Genomic DNA, 13602 nt, shown 5'->3' with positions numbered 1-13602 from the left:
ACAGATTGTTGCCGCCCCAAACTTAAAAACCTCCGATTCAGGGAAATCTTGAGTTCACAGCAAATGCCTTCGAGATTAGGAGCAAACAGAAGATCCAAGCCCTTGCCTTGGTTAAATGATGATTATACAACATAGATAATCATATGAGTGGGTTAAGCAAAAGCTCAACTCCCAAGTTCCAACGCATCACTTATGCAACATAGATAATGATGATTAAATTTTGTCCGTATTAGTGCATTAAACATGAGTTGGATTATACCAAATCAGCATATCATACTCCAGAGACAATTAAATTACACAAGCGGAAGATTGTGTAAATATATAGAGCATATAAGTGATTGTAAGTCCCCAAAGTATGAACATGATACCAGGTTAAATAATTACATGTTTAGTTCCAAAATATACAAAATGAAGAAGTGTAATGTCATCTAATTCATATCCCTATAGCCCCGGTGATGCAACCCTAGGTCTACATAGACCCGCCAGAGAGTTACAGGTAAAAGAACTCTTCTTTGTCGTCGTAGAAGTTAGGCCCCGCCTCATAAGCCTCGACGTCACCTGAAATTACAACAGAGTCTGGTTAGTGTTTTAAAACACCGTCCCAGAGTGGGAGTGAGTGATCAACTCAGTGGAGCTATAAGGCAAAGGTTAACATGTTATCAATTCAGTCAAGCAGTAATGATAAAACAATACAACAAGCATTCCTAAATACTCTGGTTAATGCAAGGATGATATGTATTAATGGTGTATGCCCTCGCCTGCACTCCCTCTGCAACGTCATCTCACGGTTGCGCATGTAACACTCCCGCTGTGCTCAACTCCAACGCCAAAGGCACATGCAATGCGGTGCATGTACATGATTAACCAAGTTCTTAATTAGACCTATTCATAAAGCAGGTTTGTGAAGCTAAGGTACCTCCCTTTGTATCATTGACCCAAACGATGATCAATCTAGGGTCATCAATCCTAGTTAATCATATATGATAGGCAGTTTCATGTTGCTATGGAGGAACTCGTCACCTCAGCGTAGGCTTAATTTATTCTCGAGGTCACTACGGAAAGGTTCGTTACCTTAGCGTAGTCTTAGTGTATATCGAGGTCACTACGAGAGGCTCTTCACCTGATCGTAGGCCGACGACTTGAATACAGTGTCCCATACCACCGTATTCGGCTCACTAGTTTGGGTTGCTCACTGGTCACTATAGGGAGGCTTGTCACCCCAGCATAGGCCAACAGCTCGACCACGGTATCCCATACCACCATGCCTTACTCATGAGTCTTGGAGGATCATGGTACCAAGGTTAAACGGGTTTTTCACTGGTAAGTGGTACCTTAGATTCAAGCAGTAGCATCCATACTTGGTGAACATACATTAGGCCAATCGGGTTACTTGACAAGCTAGACTGGTACGATCACACATTGACTTAATCGACATGGAGCGCGTAAGCAATCCGCATGGCCTAACCATTGTCGACAAACAGAGTACGAGTCGGATTCATCGAACGTATCCGTTGTAGTGAAATTAGTTCAACCACTGATTATAAACCGTTACCGATTATCCGGACTACTTATCAGTCCCAATCACATTCAAACATAATAGATATTCATATGTGATAGCCAAAAACAGCATGTAACAACCAATCCAATTATAAATCTCACTAGATCATTTTAATAAACACATAGTGCACCTATTATCATACATAGGCATTTCATTCATAAAGCACGTAAAAGCAAGACAAGTTACATGAAGGAAACAGTAACTATAGATAAGGGAATTGAGAATCCTATCTCAACACTCTTATTAAATACATTTCAATAGACATTTTCTCATTCAGGCATTTTATCAAACACTTAGACTACACATATCACATACATGTAATAAATTGGTTATAACATATATTATAACAAATCCTTTCACAAAGGAGTTGCCACACATACGACAATCATGTATTCTCAAACAACAATCATGGCAAGTACAAATCATAATTCCATACTCATACAAACATTTCAATAAACACATGGAATGTAATAATTTCAACATAGTTCATATATATATGTAATACGCAAAAAACATAGCATTTAAGCATATATGATAGCAATCAACTCAGTCATAAATCATTAACTGACATTGAAAGCCTTGAAAACCATAACCTAAACGTTTATAATCTGCACCTTCCGTCGGTAAACTCGTATCGAACTCAGTTCGAACACTATGCCTTCGTCTTTGGCACAACAGTTATTTGAATCATGAAATAGATTAGCTATTTTGTCAATTCATCTACTTAGACACCTAAAAGAGATTAAGGTTTGGATTTCTTACCTAAAAATGGAATCAAAATCGCCGATATAGCGATGCATGTAGGATGATTTGGCACGTAGAGCGGTGGGATCGAATCTCGGCAGTAAACCCCAACTCTCTCTCACTTCTCCTCACTTTCTCCTTTTCTTTTCTCACTTCTCTCTCCTAGGGTTTAGGAATTTCGTATAAAATGAGAGAGGGGTGGGTTAAGTGTCTTATATAGGCCCAGAACTAGTCTCAATGGCCCCATGGCCATGGTATACTTAGGTTATAGCCAAAGGGTGGTTGTTTCAGGCCAATGGAGCTCATTTGGAGGCCCATTTTCTGCATACGGTCCGGTGAAAGTTTCCTAGCGATGGATCTACACTAGGCTAAAGTTTTGGTCCGATTGGATTTATGGATCGACCGCGGAGGACCAGTTTCAGTTCAACGGCTATCGTTACTCGATCAGGGATACAAGTACACTGACATGTGTTGGAAATTTTTTCTAATTCAAGGGTGTAGTTGGGTCAGAATCTGACGATCTGAAACCTTAAATCTGACATGTAAGCGAACGGCCTAATTCGCTTAAGTTTGAGTTCACTTTCTATAGATATTTGCGTTTCTCATACACTTCTCTTCGGGCTCAAGTTGTGGGTTTCTGGATACTATTGGGACTTGATTTTCGAGATGGTTGTCAAGCCCAGTAACACAGTCATAACCGTATAGTTTCACAATAATCGGACTTTCGACGCATGGTCCAGGTCCAATACGGAGTTTTAAAATGCACCCGAGAGCAACTGGGTTTTGAGATTGATCGTAGGTTTTTAGGAAATGTAGAGTTAGCGATTCTATTGGTTTTTAGTCTTGCAGTTCGTATAGAAAGTAGTTCAAGCTAATCTACCAATTAATTATGTTTAGTACTTAATTAATTTTTGTCTAATTTTCTAAAGGATTCGGTCCTTAGTGATTTTTTTGCCTGAGGTGGTACTCAGGTCTTTGTACAGATTTTTTCGAGATGTTACAATCTACCCCCCTTATAAAAAAAATTTGTCCTCGAAATTAGTGTCTTTTTATACTCCTCGAGAATCTGAGGGTAGTTCTTACGGACCTCAGTTTTTGTTTCCCAAGTAGCCTCTTCCTCAGTGTGATGTGTCCACAGTACCTTCACAAGTGGAATCACTTTACTGCACAGCACCTGTTCCTTCCTATTTATGATACGCGTTGATCGCAGTGCATAAGTAGCATCCTCACTCAACTGTACCTGCTCTCATTTGATATTGTGGGAAGGGTCATGAACGTATTTCTTTAGCATAGATACTTGAAATATGTTGTGCATGCCTGCGAGTGGTGTGGGCAAAGCAAGGCGGCAAGCAACCACACCCACTCGATCTAGTATCTGGAACGGACTAATAAATCGTGGCGTGAGCTTCCCCTTCTTACCAAACTGAAGGACTCCCTTCATGGGAAAACTTTCAGGAATACATGATCCCCAACCTCAAACTTTAGCGGTTGCCATCTCATATCGGCGTAACTCTTCTGCCTGCTCTGTACTGCAAGAAGTCGACGCCTGAAAATGTCGATCTTCTCTAAGGTCACCTATACTAACTCTGGGCCAATCAAACTCTTCTCACCAACCTCTGCCCAGCAATGCGGTACTCTACAGGGGCGCCCATATAGTGCTTCGTAGGGGGCCACACCAATACTCACTTGAAAGTTGTTGTTATAGGCGAACTTAGCATAAGGAAGACAGTTATCCCAATTATCTTTGAAATCGAACACACATGCCCGTAACATGTCTTCCAACACCTGATTCACCCATTCCCTCTGCCCATCCGTCTATGAGTGGAACACGGTACTGAACTTCAATTTCACACTCATTGCTTTCTGGATATGAGTCCAAAAGATAGATGTGAATCGCGTGTTTCGATCCGATACGATCTCCATAGGCACTCCATGCAAATGTACTATCTCCTTAATGTACAACCTGACCAAATCGTCTGCTGAGTTTGAGACTCTAATAGGGAGAAAATAAGCCGATTTCATCAACCGGTCCACGATTACCCAAATGAAGTCATGTCCCTTCCTCATCTTCAGTAATCCCGAGATGAAATCTATAGGGATGAAATCCCAATTCCATTCTACTATAGGCATGAGCTGAAGTAGTCCAGGAGGTCGGCGGTGTTCGGCCTTGACCTGCTAGCACGTGAGACAACGGGATACATAGTCTGCTATGTGGGCCTTCATGTTGTCCCACCAGTACGAGCACTTCATATCTCAGTACATCTTCATACTACCAGGGTGCATTGCCATCTTCAAATTATGAGCAGCTTCGAGAACTTTTCTTCTCAAGTCAAGAAGATTTGGGACTCATAGGCGGCCACGATAACATAAACCCCCATCTGTACCAACTCTACATTCCGAGGCTTCAATGTCACTAGCTCGCTTTCTCAACTCAACTAACCATTCATCTTCTGCCTGAGCCACTATGATTCGATCATCGATAAATGGCTGCACACGAATATGTGCGATGCTCTCGAACGGTTCCTGTCACGCCCCGAACTCGGAAACCGGGCTCACAAAATTCCCGATCGTCGAATCCGGCGCCGACGGCCTCCGTAGAACCCCATTCTCGGATCCCGGCACCCATTCACCAGGTTCCGATCCTGGGATACTACAAGGAGGATTTATAATCATCAGTCTGATTCATAACGAGCATAACCAAAAGCATAACCTACGGAAAATAACCACAAGAACACTACCACAAAATCCACTATGATCGAAAACTTTTGAGTACAATGCGTCTGAAAGGGGAAAATACAAGATAATGCAAAAGATAGAAACTCCAAAGCTCGACTGCACGCTCCAACTCTGACAAGGCTATAGTTGCGTCCTGGCGTCACCTACATGCATCAATCGTGCATAAGCTTATAGAAAGCTTAGAGGGTGGTGTAAGTATGTGCGCAATATAAGCATGCTCAAAATGTAAGGTCAGAGTAATGCGGAATCATGGTGATGAGCACATGAATGCAATCAGCTGTACCAAGGCTATGCGGTGCAAGATATGAATGTTATCGGTCATAACACAGCCATGCGATGCGAGACGCAACTCAAGCATGCCAAACCTCATCATAATATCAGTACAGTTCTCATTCTGGATAATCACCGGGGTTCAATACACTCCAAATGTCACTGTCGCTCTCCTAGCTGCACAGTCTAAGTGAGCGTAAGAAACCTCACTATCCGCCTGGCCAATAGTCTGCCAATACCTATCCGGCACGTCGATAGCGGACCCATTCACGAGCTGGTCAAACTCAGCCTAGTATTGCCCCCTACCCTCAGGCGAGTAAGGCCACACTCCTTTCCAACAGTCCATGACATAGTGGGAGATGCGGCCTCCTGGTATTTGGCCCTCGTGCGCTCATATATCCACTCGGTCTCGACATTGGAGTCATCATCTGGTACCATCGGGTTTAGGAATTTTCACCCAGGGATATCTATGACGCCCGTATGCTAGAACCAAACATTTACGGTATCCAACCCAGCCATCCACGATGTGTCTGTGGAGGCTATGGCCTTGATGTCGCTAGGGCATACAGTAACTACAATCACACAAATGCAAGTGCATGAATCACACTATCAGTCATGCAACAGTCCTGTGTGTACCATGCATTTATATGGGGCAACTCCGCCTATCAGAAAGCCCATAAACAGTCCGCCCGAAGGCATATGCTATGATCGGTTACTCCTCACATCAGGCATACATATGATGCGAATGATCATGAATCATGGATCTATACTAAACATATATAAAGAGATGGGCTCTGTGTATAACGGAGATGGGCCTAGACGGCCTACTTACCACAAGTATGGGCCTATCAGTGGGCCTTAGGGAGAGTTATAATGCGGACATTTAACCAACATTATCCATTCAATGTGGACGTCAAACCAGCATTGCTCCCAAGGCGTGGCCCGTTATAAAATCAATATATATACCATGGTGGAATTACACTACATTGGGCCTTTTGTACGTCCTATTGGGCCTTGACCCGTGGGCCTCCAGTACATCAAATGGGCCTCATACATGGGTCTCGTATATACATATCAAGGTGGGCCACACTTGGGAGGGAGAGGAAAGCTTGGACGTTTTAGGGTTCTTAGTTGCTTGGAGAGATTTTTTTTTTTGGAGAAATGAGGGAGAGAGAGAAGATATTGATGGGTGAGGTGTGATGGGTGATGGGTTGGGTTGAAAATTTTGTAAAAGTGGTATGGTTGTGGTTGAAATTTGGAAAAAGAGGAGTGGTGAGGTGGAAAGAGGGTGGACTTTTGAAAAAGGAGGGAATGGGTTGTAGTACTTGAGGTATGGTTGCATTTATGGTTGATTGATGGGACTAATTGTGTAGAGATTCCCTCAAAATCCGCAACGCGCGGTGTTTCTTCAGAATAAACACAGATCGACATCTTCTTGCTAGGGTATCGGTTCGGTGCGCGAGTCGCGGCGTTGGAACCGTGACGACGACGCGGTCGCCAAGACATAGGTTTCGGATTGAGCCGACGTCAGTGTGCGGGACCTGGCTTAAGATCGCGCGCAAACGTTGGATATGGTGCGAAGGTTGCCGAAATTTGACCGGAAGAACTGCAGAAGCCAACGGAACGATACGGACTAGGACACGGGTCTTACAGTTCCTCTACCGTAAGCTTCTGCTCAAAGTCTCGCACAAACTTTACTATGTTCCATTCGTCGATCATCAGCGGAGTCGCAAATGCTATCGTCTTCTTGTGGCTCAACGCGTCTGCAACAAGGTTAGCCTTGCCAGGATGGTAGGAAACCTCGAACTTGAAGTCCTTTAAGGTTTCCATCCACCGTCGCTGCCTCATATTCAAGTCACTCTGTGTGAATACGTATCTAAGGCTCTTGTGGTCGCAAAAGAGCTCAAACTCCTCTTCGTAGAGGTAATGTCTCCAGAACTTTAATGCAAAGATGACCGCTGCTAACTCTAGGTCATGCATATGATAGTTTTCCTCTTGTTTCCTCAACTATCGCGATGCATAGGCGTTCACCCCGTCCTTCTGCATAAGGACACAACCCAAACCAACATGAGACACATCGGTGTATATCATATACTTGACCCCTTGCTCTGGCAATACTAGCACAGGGGCGGACTTCAACTTGTCCTTCAATTCCTAAAAAGCTGCTTCTGCCTTCTCATTCCAGGTAAACTTAAAATCCTTCCAAGTGAGCTAAGACAATAGTCTGGCTATCTTGGAAAAGTCTCTAATAAATCGACGATAGTAGCTTACAAGGTCAAGAAAACTCCTCACTTCAGTAACTGAACCAGGCTGCTCCCAGTCCTAAACTGCGGTCACCTTACCAAGGTCCACAGCTATCCTTCCTTGGACATCACATGTCCCAGGAACTTGACCTCTTCATTTTAGAAGTCACACTTCTTGTACTGGGCAGACAACTGGTTCTTCCTGAGCATATCAAGGACTGCTCAAAGGTGCTCCTCATGATCTGCCTGACCCTTAGACTATATCAGAATGTCATCTATGAATACGATGACAAATCGGTACATATACGGCCGAAACACCTGGTTCATCAGATCCATGAACACGGCCGGTGTATTCGTGAGTCCAAATGACATCATAAGGAACTCGTAGTGCCCAAAACTAGTTCTGAACGCTATCTTCTGCATGTCCTCATCCCTGATGCGCAACTGGTGATACCCTGACTGTAAGTCAATCTTCGAGAAATATTATGCCCCTTTCAACTGGTCGAACAGATCATCTATCCTAGGCAAAGAATACTTGTTCTTCACCATCACTTGGTTCAACATGCGATAATCAATACACAATCGCAGTGATCCATCCTTCTTCTTTATGAATAACACGGACACTCCCCAATGAGATACACTCGGTCGAATAAAGCCCACCTCTAACAGATCATCGATCTGTCTCCTCAGTTCCTTCATTTCACATAGAGGCATGCGATAAGTCGGTAGTGAAATGGGAGTCGCACCAGGCACGAGGTTAATGGAAAAATCGATCTCATGCTAAGGAGGTAATCCAGGTATCTTCCTGAACACGTCCGCAAAATTCTGAACTATTAACGTGTTCCCAAGTGTCGGACCATCAACATTCTCTAGCAGGGTAGCATAACAACTAATGCGGTAGTACCAACTGACCTGCACTTGGAATGTAAAGGTCGTGCCCTCAGGTCCATGGGCTGTCACCACCCTAGTATCACAATCGATCTCTGACTTTATCTCGGTGAGGCAATCCATAATGAGGATCACATTGTAATGACATAGCGGGGCCATAATCAGGTCGACGAATATTGTTCTGCTCCCTAGGTCTATCGAACAACCCTTACACATCTTGGTAGTATCTGAGAAGGTCCCCGTGGCGGTAAGGAGTCTCAACCCAACCATAGGACTAGTTTCTAACGCCAGTTGCTTGACTGTTGCACATGATATTATAGAGATAGTGGACCCGGTGTCCACCAATAAGAAGACCGATGTGCTTTGAATATGTGTTGTGACTTCGAAAGCCATCGGTGCTGCAACTGCTATCGCGGATGCCTTAACTGTAAGTGAGTGCACACGAGCCTGTTGAGAACGGTTCAGTTGTGGTGTCATAGGCCGTTGAGGCGGCCTAGAATGAGTTGCAGGTAGCCTGAAAGAAGGCTGTGCAAGTAGTACCGAACGTAGAGGCGAAGCTGAGATAGCTGGTGGCATCTGCCGGTTGATCCTCTGAGGAGGCATGAAGCCGTTGTCCCTCATCCTGGTGAAACAGTAAGTATCTGCATGGCCCGACCTCTTGCAGTAGGTGCACCATACATCAGGTCGTCTCGGCTATGTCGGTGGAGCCATAAGCTGAGGAGGAGAATCTGCTCGCGGCCTCTTACCGAGAAAATGTTGGCTCAGCACGTCTAATCAAGGCCTAGGAACCATGGGCACGCGTGTATGGGATAATCTGTCCCCATCCTACTCCGCTCGCAAGGACATGCTCACTAGCTCAATATAGTTGTTAATGCTAGTGCAACACATCTTCAAGCGGATCTCGGGTCGCAGCCCTCAGAAAATCACCGCATCTTTATCGGCTCATTCGCTAGAATTAAAGGAGCATACCGGCCAACTCCGTGAACCTATTCTCGTATTCTGCCACTATCATCCCTTCCTGTCGGAGGTGAAGGAACTCTCCCTCCTTATTATGTTAGGTGAGAGTAAAATACTTCTCTTGGAAGCGTGTCTCAAAAACCTCCTAAGTCCATACTTACACGAGGCATCGTCAGTAGGATGCTATCCCACCAGAGATTGGCTTCCTTCTCAAACATGTAGGTGACTAACTCAACCTGCTCTACCTCAGTGCACTGCTGCGGCCTTAGCATCTTAGAGATGCAGTCAAGCCAATACTCGACCTCCTTGGGTCCGTAAGTACCCGTAAAAGTGGGAGGTCGGAAGTGGAAATCGCTCGAACAAGCCGCGGCACCCACATTCCTAGCGGGGTGCACAGGTGATGCAGGCGGAGCCATGCTCATGTTCTGGGCAAGGGCCCCAGCAATAGAGGTCCAAATCTGCTACTGCTGCATAAAGAGCATCATCTGCTCCAGCCTATCAGGGAGAGAAGCCGCCTAAGGTATGTGAGGCGTCGAGGTAGATGCACGGTTCTACTCAGAAACCGGTGGTGCAAAAGGAGTCGGCCCATTTGTGGGGCCAGTAGTCGGTTGAGAATCCAGCATAATCTCGTAATTCAGGCCCAAACTGGGGTCCGTATGGCTATAGCTGAGGGGAGGTGCCCCATCAATCGAGTCACCAAGTGTAAGACGTGTCGTACTCTGTGTGGCCTTAAGTGACATTTCCTATATATAACATAGGGTACAACACGTGTAAGATTTTGCATAACAACACTCAATTTCTCAAGCATTCTATACATTTCATAGCAAAAGGAGTTGCATGCATTTTATTTAACAAAATTTGTCACAATACATGAAATATAGCTTTACATGAATTATGATAGGAAACACATGTGGGCTAACCTAATCAAAGCCTTAAACACTAAACACACCATCAAACTTACCCTACTACTAAGCCTATCAAGGCGATAATATGGGAAACATGAAAGTAAAGAAAACCCAAAGACGATTACAGCTTATGACTAGCCGTCAGAATCTGATAATGGAGGAGGAGCACCCTTGTCTTATAGACAACACAGAATAGCCTTCAAGGTGCGAGACACCTTGAATTTCTGTTTTATGAAGGCCTGACCCTCTTCAAGCTTGGCCCCGATCTCACTGACCTCCTATCGTAGGGTGACCTGGCCCTCCTCTATTTGAGCCAAGTGAGCTTCTATAGCAGCCCGATCACTGTCACGCTCGTGTGTAGCAGGTGGAGAGCCCTCATTAGTGTCTTGGGCCTCTTCTTCCTCTTCCTACTCTTCCTCTTCCTCGCTTTCTTCCTCTATCTCATCTCTGCCTTCTTCATCACTCCCTTCCTCTTCACTTTCCGTCTCATCCTCACTCTCATCGAGTCGGGCTTGACATTGTCGTGGCCCAATATTCATATTTTTGAGAGTAGTGTTGTTGATGAAATGGATCGACGCAAACCTTTTTGAGCCAAGTCTGTAGCCGAATTCATGAGCAAGCTTGCATATAAGTCGGTCGAATGAGAGTGAAATGCTTGTCCTAGGAGAGAGCGCGGTCTAAACTATTTGTAGTAGTACATACGTAGGCAGGTACAGTTTGTCTCCCTACCCAGCTCAATATAGAAAGTCTACCATCAGACGGGTGCATTCGCTGCGATTGCTCCACCTAGGATACACATTATGTGTGAAGATGTGGTGGAGCAGGCGGACATCAAGAGTCATCTTGGATGCCAGGAGGTAATTGCCTGGATTCCAGTGGACCAGTCGGCCACAAAGAAATCCCGTGCGGTGATCCTTTTCAAGCGCACTCCTGAGGTTCTTCTCGCTAGCATGAACCTCACCAAGTCTTATCCCCATGATTCGGGCTATCAAGCCCACATTGACAATGGTTTCCCGCATTCCCATGGGGATAGAGAACTGTAAAGGCTCTAGCAATGGCTCTCGTATATGGGCGTAGAAAGCTCGGACAGTGCTCTCATTCGCACAAGACTTGCCCTCAAATATGAGACCCCACCCAGCATCCAACAGAAGATCCATCATAGGATAAAGCCCAAATAGTTTCTCATCCACGTGTGCTTCAAAGAGGACCCTACGGCCTTGAAATCTTCCATGTGTTATATCCTCCAGTAGAGCTCTCTCGAGAGGAAGCTAGGGATCGAGATCCCGCTTCATCCTGATCTCTTAATCGATGCTTGAACTTGTCTTGGCGCCTTTCTACCTCCTCGAACAGGTAGGGCGGCTAGGCCCGGCTTCATCTTTGGAAGCCCTCTTCTTCCTCATAAGGGAAATGAGTGTGGAAAGGGAGAAAATCACCACCACGAGCTCGAAAAGAGTCATTTGAGTGAAACAAGATGGAGGGATATGATGGATTGTTGGGCCTTAAGATCTTTGAGACACAAAGGAGGGTTTGTGTGCTCAAATGAGAGGGATTAAGGGAGATAGGTGGTTGTAGAAGGTGGGTTTGAGAGAAGGGTGGATGTGGATGTAAGGAAAGGAAGAAGATAAGATTGGAGGGGGGATTTGAGGGAGAAAAATGAGATTTTTGGGAGATTGGAAAGCTTGGAGGGGTGGAAATGAAGGAAAGGAAGCAAATAGGATGGATATAAGGGGTCCCACATGATTTCATGGGCCCCACTAGTGTGTACATCGGTCGCCCGACCGGCCCCGTGCGGCCCGATAGGCCCGCTGTCTGCGGTCGACGAGGCCTCACCGATGGGGCGATGGCAGCGATGGCATCCCCCTCCCGAGGTGTCGAAAATGTACGGGGTCCACCTTGATTCCCCCGATTTGTACCGTTTAGGCCCCAAGTCCGTTTAAGCCGTTTTTTGAGTCTATCTCGCGTATATTTGCGCGTTTCAGGTTGCTTGAGTGTGAAATATGCTGAATCATCGCCTAGACCCGTCGACGGTCTAGAAAAGGAATGGGATCACCTTTATGTCATATATCTTTTATTGGATTCATAATTTCATCTTTGGTTGTGCCAACTATAAGCCGGTTCGAAGGGTCTAATTCAGTAGCCACAATTTTTTATAGACTCTCATTGGAAAAGGTGTCCCCTCTTATGCTAGGATTCTTCAAAAATGCAATCACTATTATCATTAGCACTTTTAAAGATCCAGCCCAGTGGTTGTAACACCCTGAAAATCGAGGGTCAAGCAGATGCCCAACTCCCGAGTTCCAACGCATCACATCATACTACAGAGATAGTTAAATTAAGCAAGCGGAAGACTGGTAAATATATAAAGCATATAAGTGATTGTAAGTCCCCAGAGTATGAATATGATACCAGGTTAAATAATTATATATTTAGTTCCAAAATATACAAAATGATGAAGTGTAATGTCATCTAGTCCATATCCCTATAACCCCGGTGACGCAACTCCAGGTCTACATAGACCCACCAGAGAGTTGTAAGTAGGAGAACTCCTGTCGTAGAAGTCAGGCTCCGCTTCGTAAGCCTCGCCATCATCTGTAGCTAAAACAGAGTCTGATTGGTGTTTTAAAACACCGTCCCAGAGTGGGAGTGAGTGATCAACTCGGTGGAGCTATAAGGCAAAGGGTAACATGTTATCAATTCATCAAGCAGAATGATAAAGCAATACAACAAGCATTCCTAAATACTCGTTAATGCAAGGATGATATGTATTAATGATGTATGCCCTCACCGCAACGCTCCCTCGTGCGACAACCTCCAGTCACGCTTGCAACACTCCCAATGTGCTCAACTCCAATGCCAAAGGTACATGCAATGCGGTGCACGTGCGTGATTAACCAAGTTCTTAATTAGACTTTTCATACAACAGGTTTGGGAAGCTAAGGTACCTCTCTTTGTATCATTGACCCAAACAATGATCCATCTAGTGTCGTCAATCCTAGTTAATCACATACGATAGGCAATTCCAAGTCACTATGGAGAAGCTCGTCACTTTAGCTTAGGCATAGTTTATACTCGGGTCACTATGAAAAGGCTTGTCACCTTAGCGTAGTCCTAATGTATACTCGAGGTCACTATGAGAGACTCGTGACCTGAATGTAGGCCGATAGCTTGAATACGGTGTCTCATACCACCGTATTCGGATCACGAGTTTGGGTTGCTCACCGGTCACTATGGGAAGGCTTGTCACCCCAACGTAGGCCGACGGCTCGACCACGGTGTCCCATACCACCATGCACGGCTCATG

The sequence above is a fragment of the Magnolia sinica genome, chromosome 11 (assembly GCF_029962835.1).
Source record: "Magnolia sinica isolate HGM2019 chromosome 11, MsV1, whole genome shotgun sequence".
Classification (NCBI taxonomy): domain Eukaryota; kingdom Viridiplantae; phylum Streptophyta; class Magnoliopsida; order Magnoliales; family Magnoliaceae; genus Magnolia; species Magnolia sinica.
Note: the sequence above shows the minus strand (reverse complement) of the source record.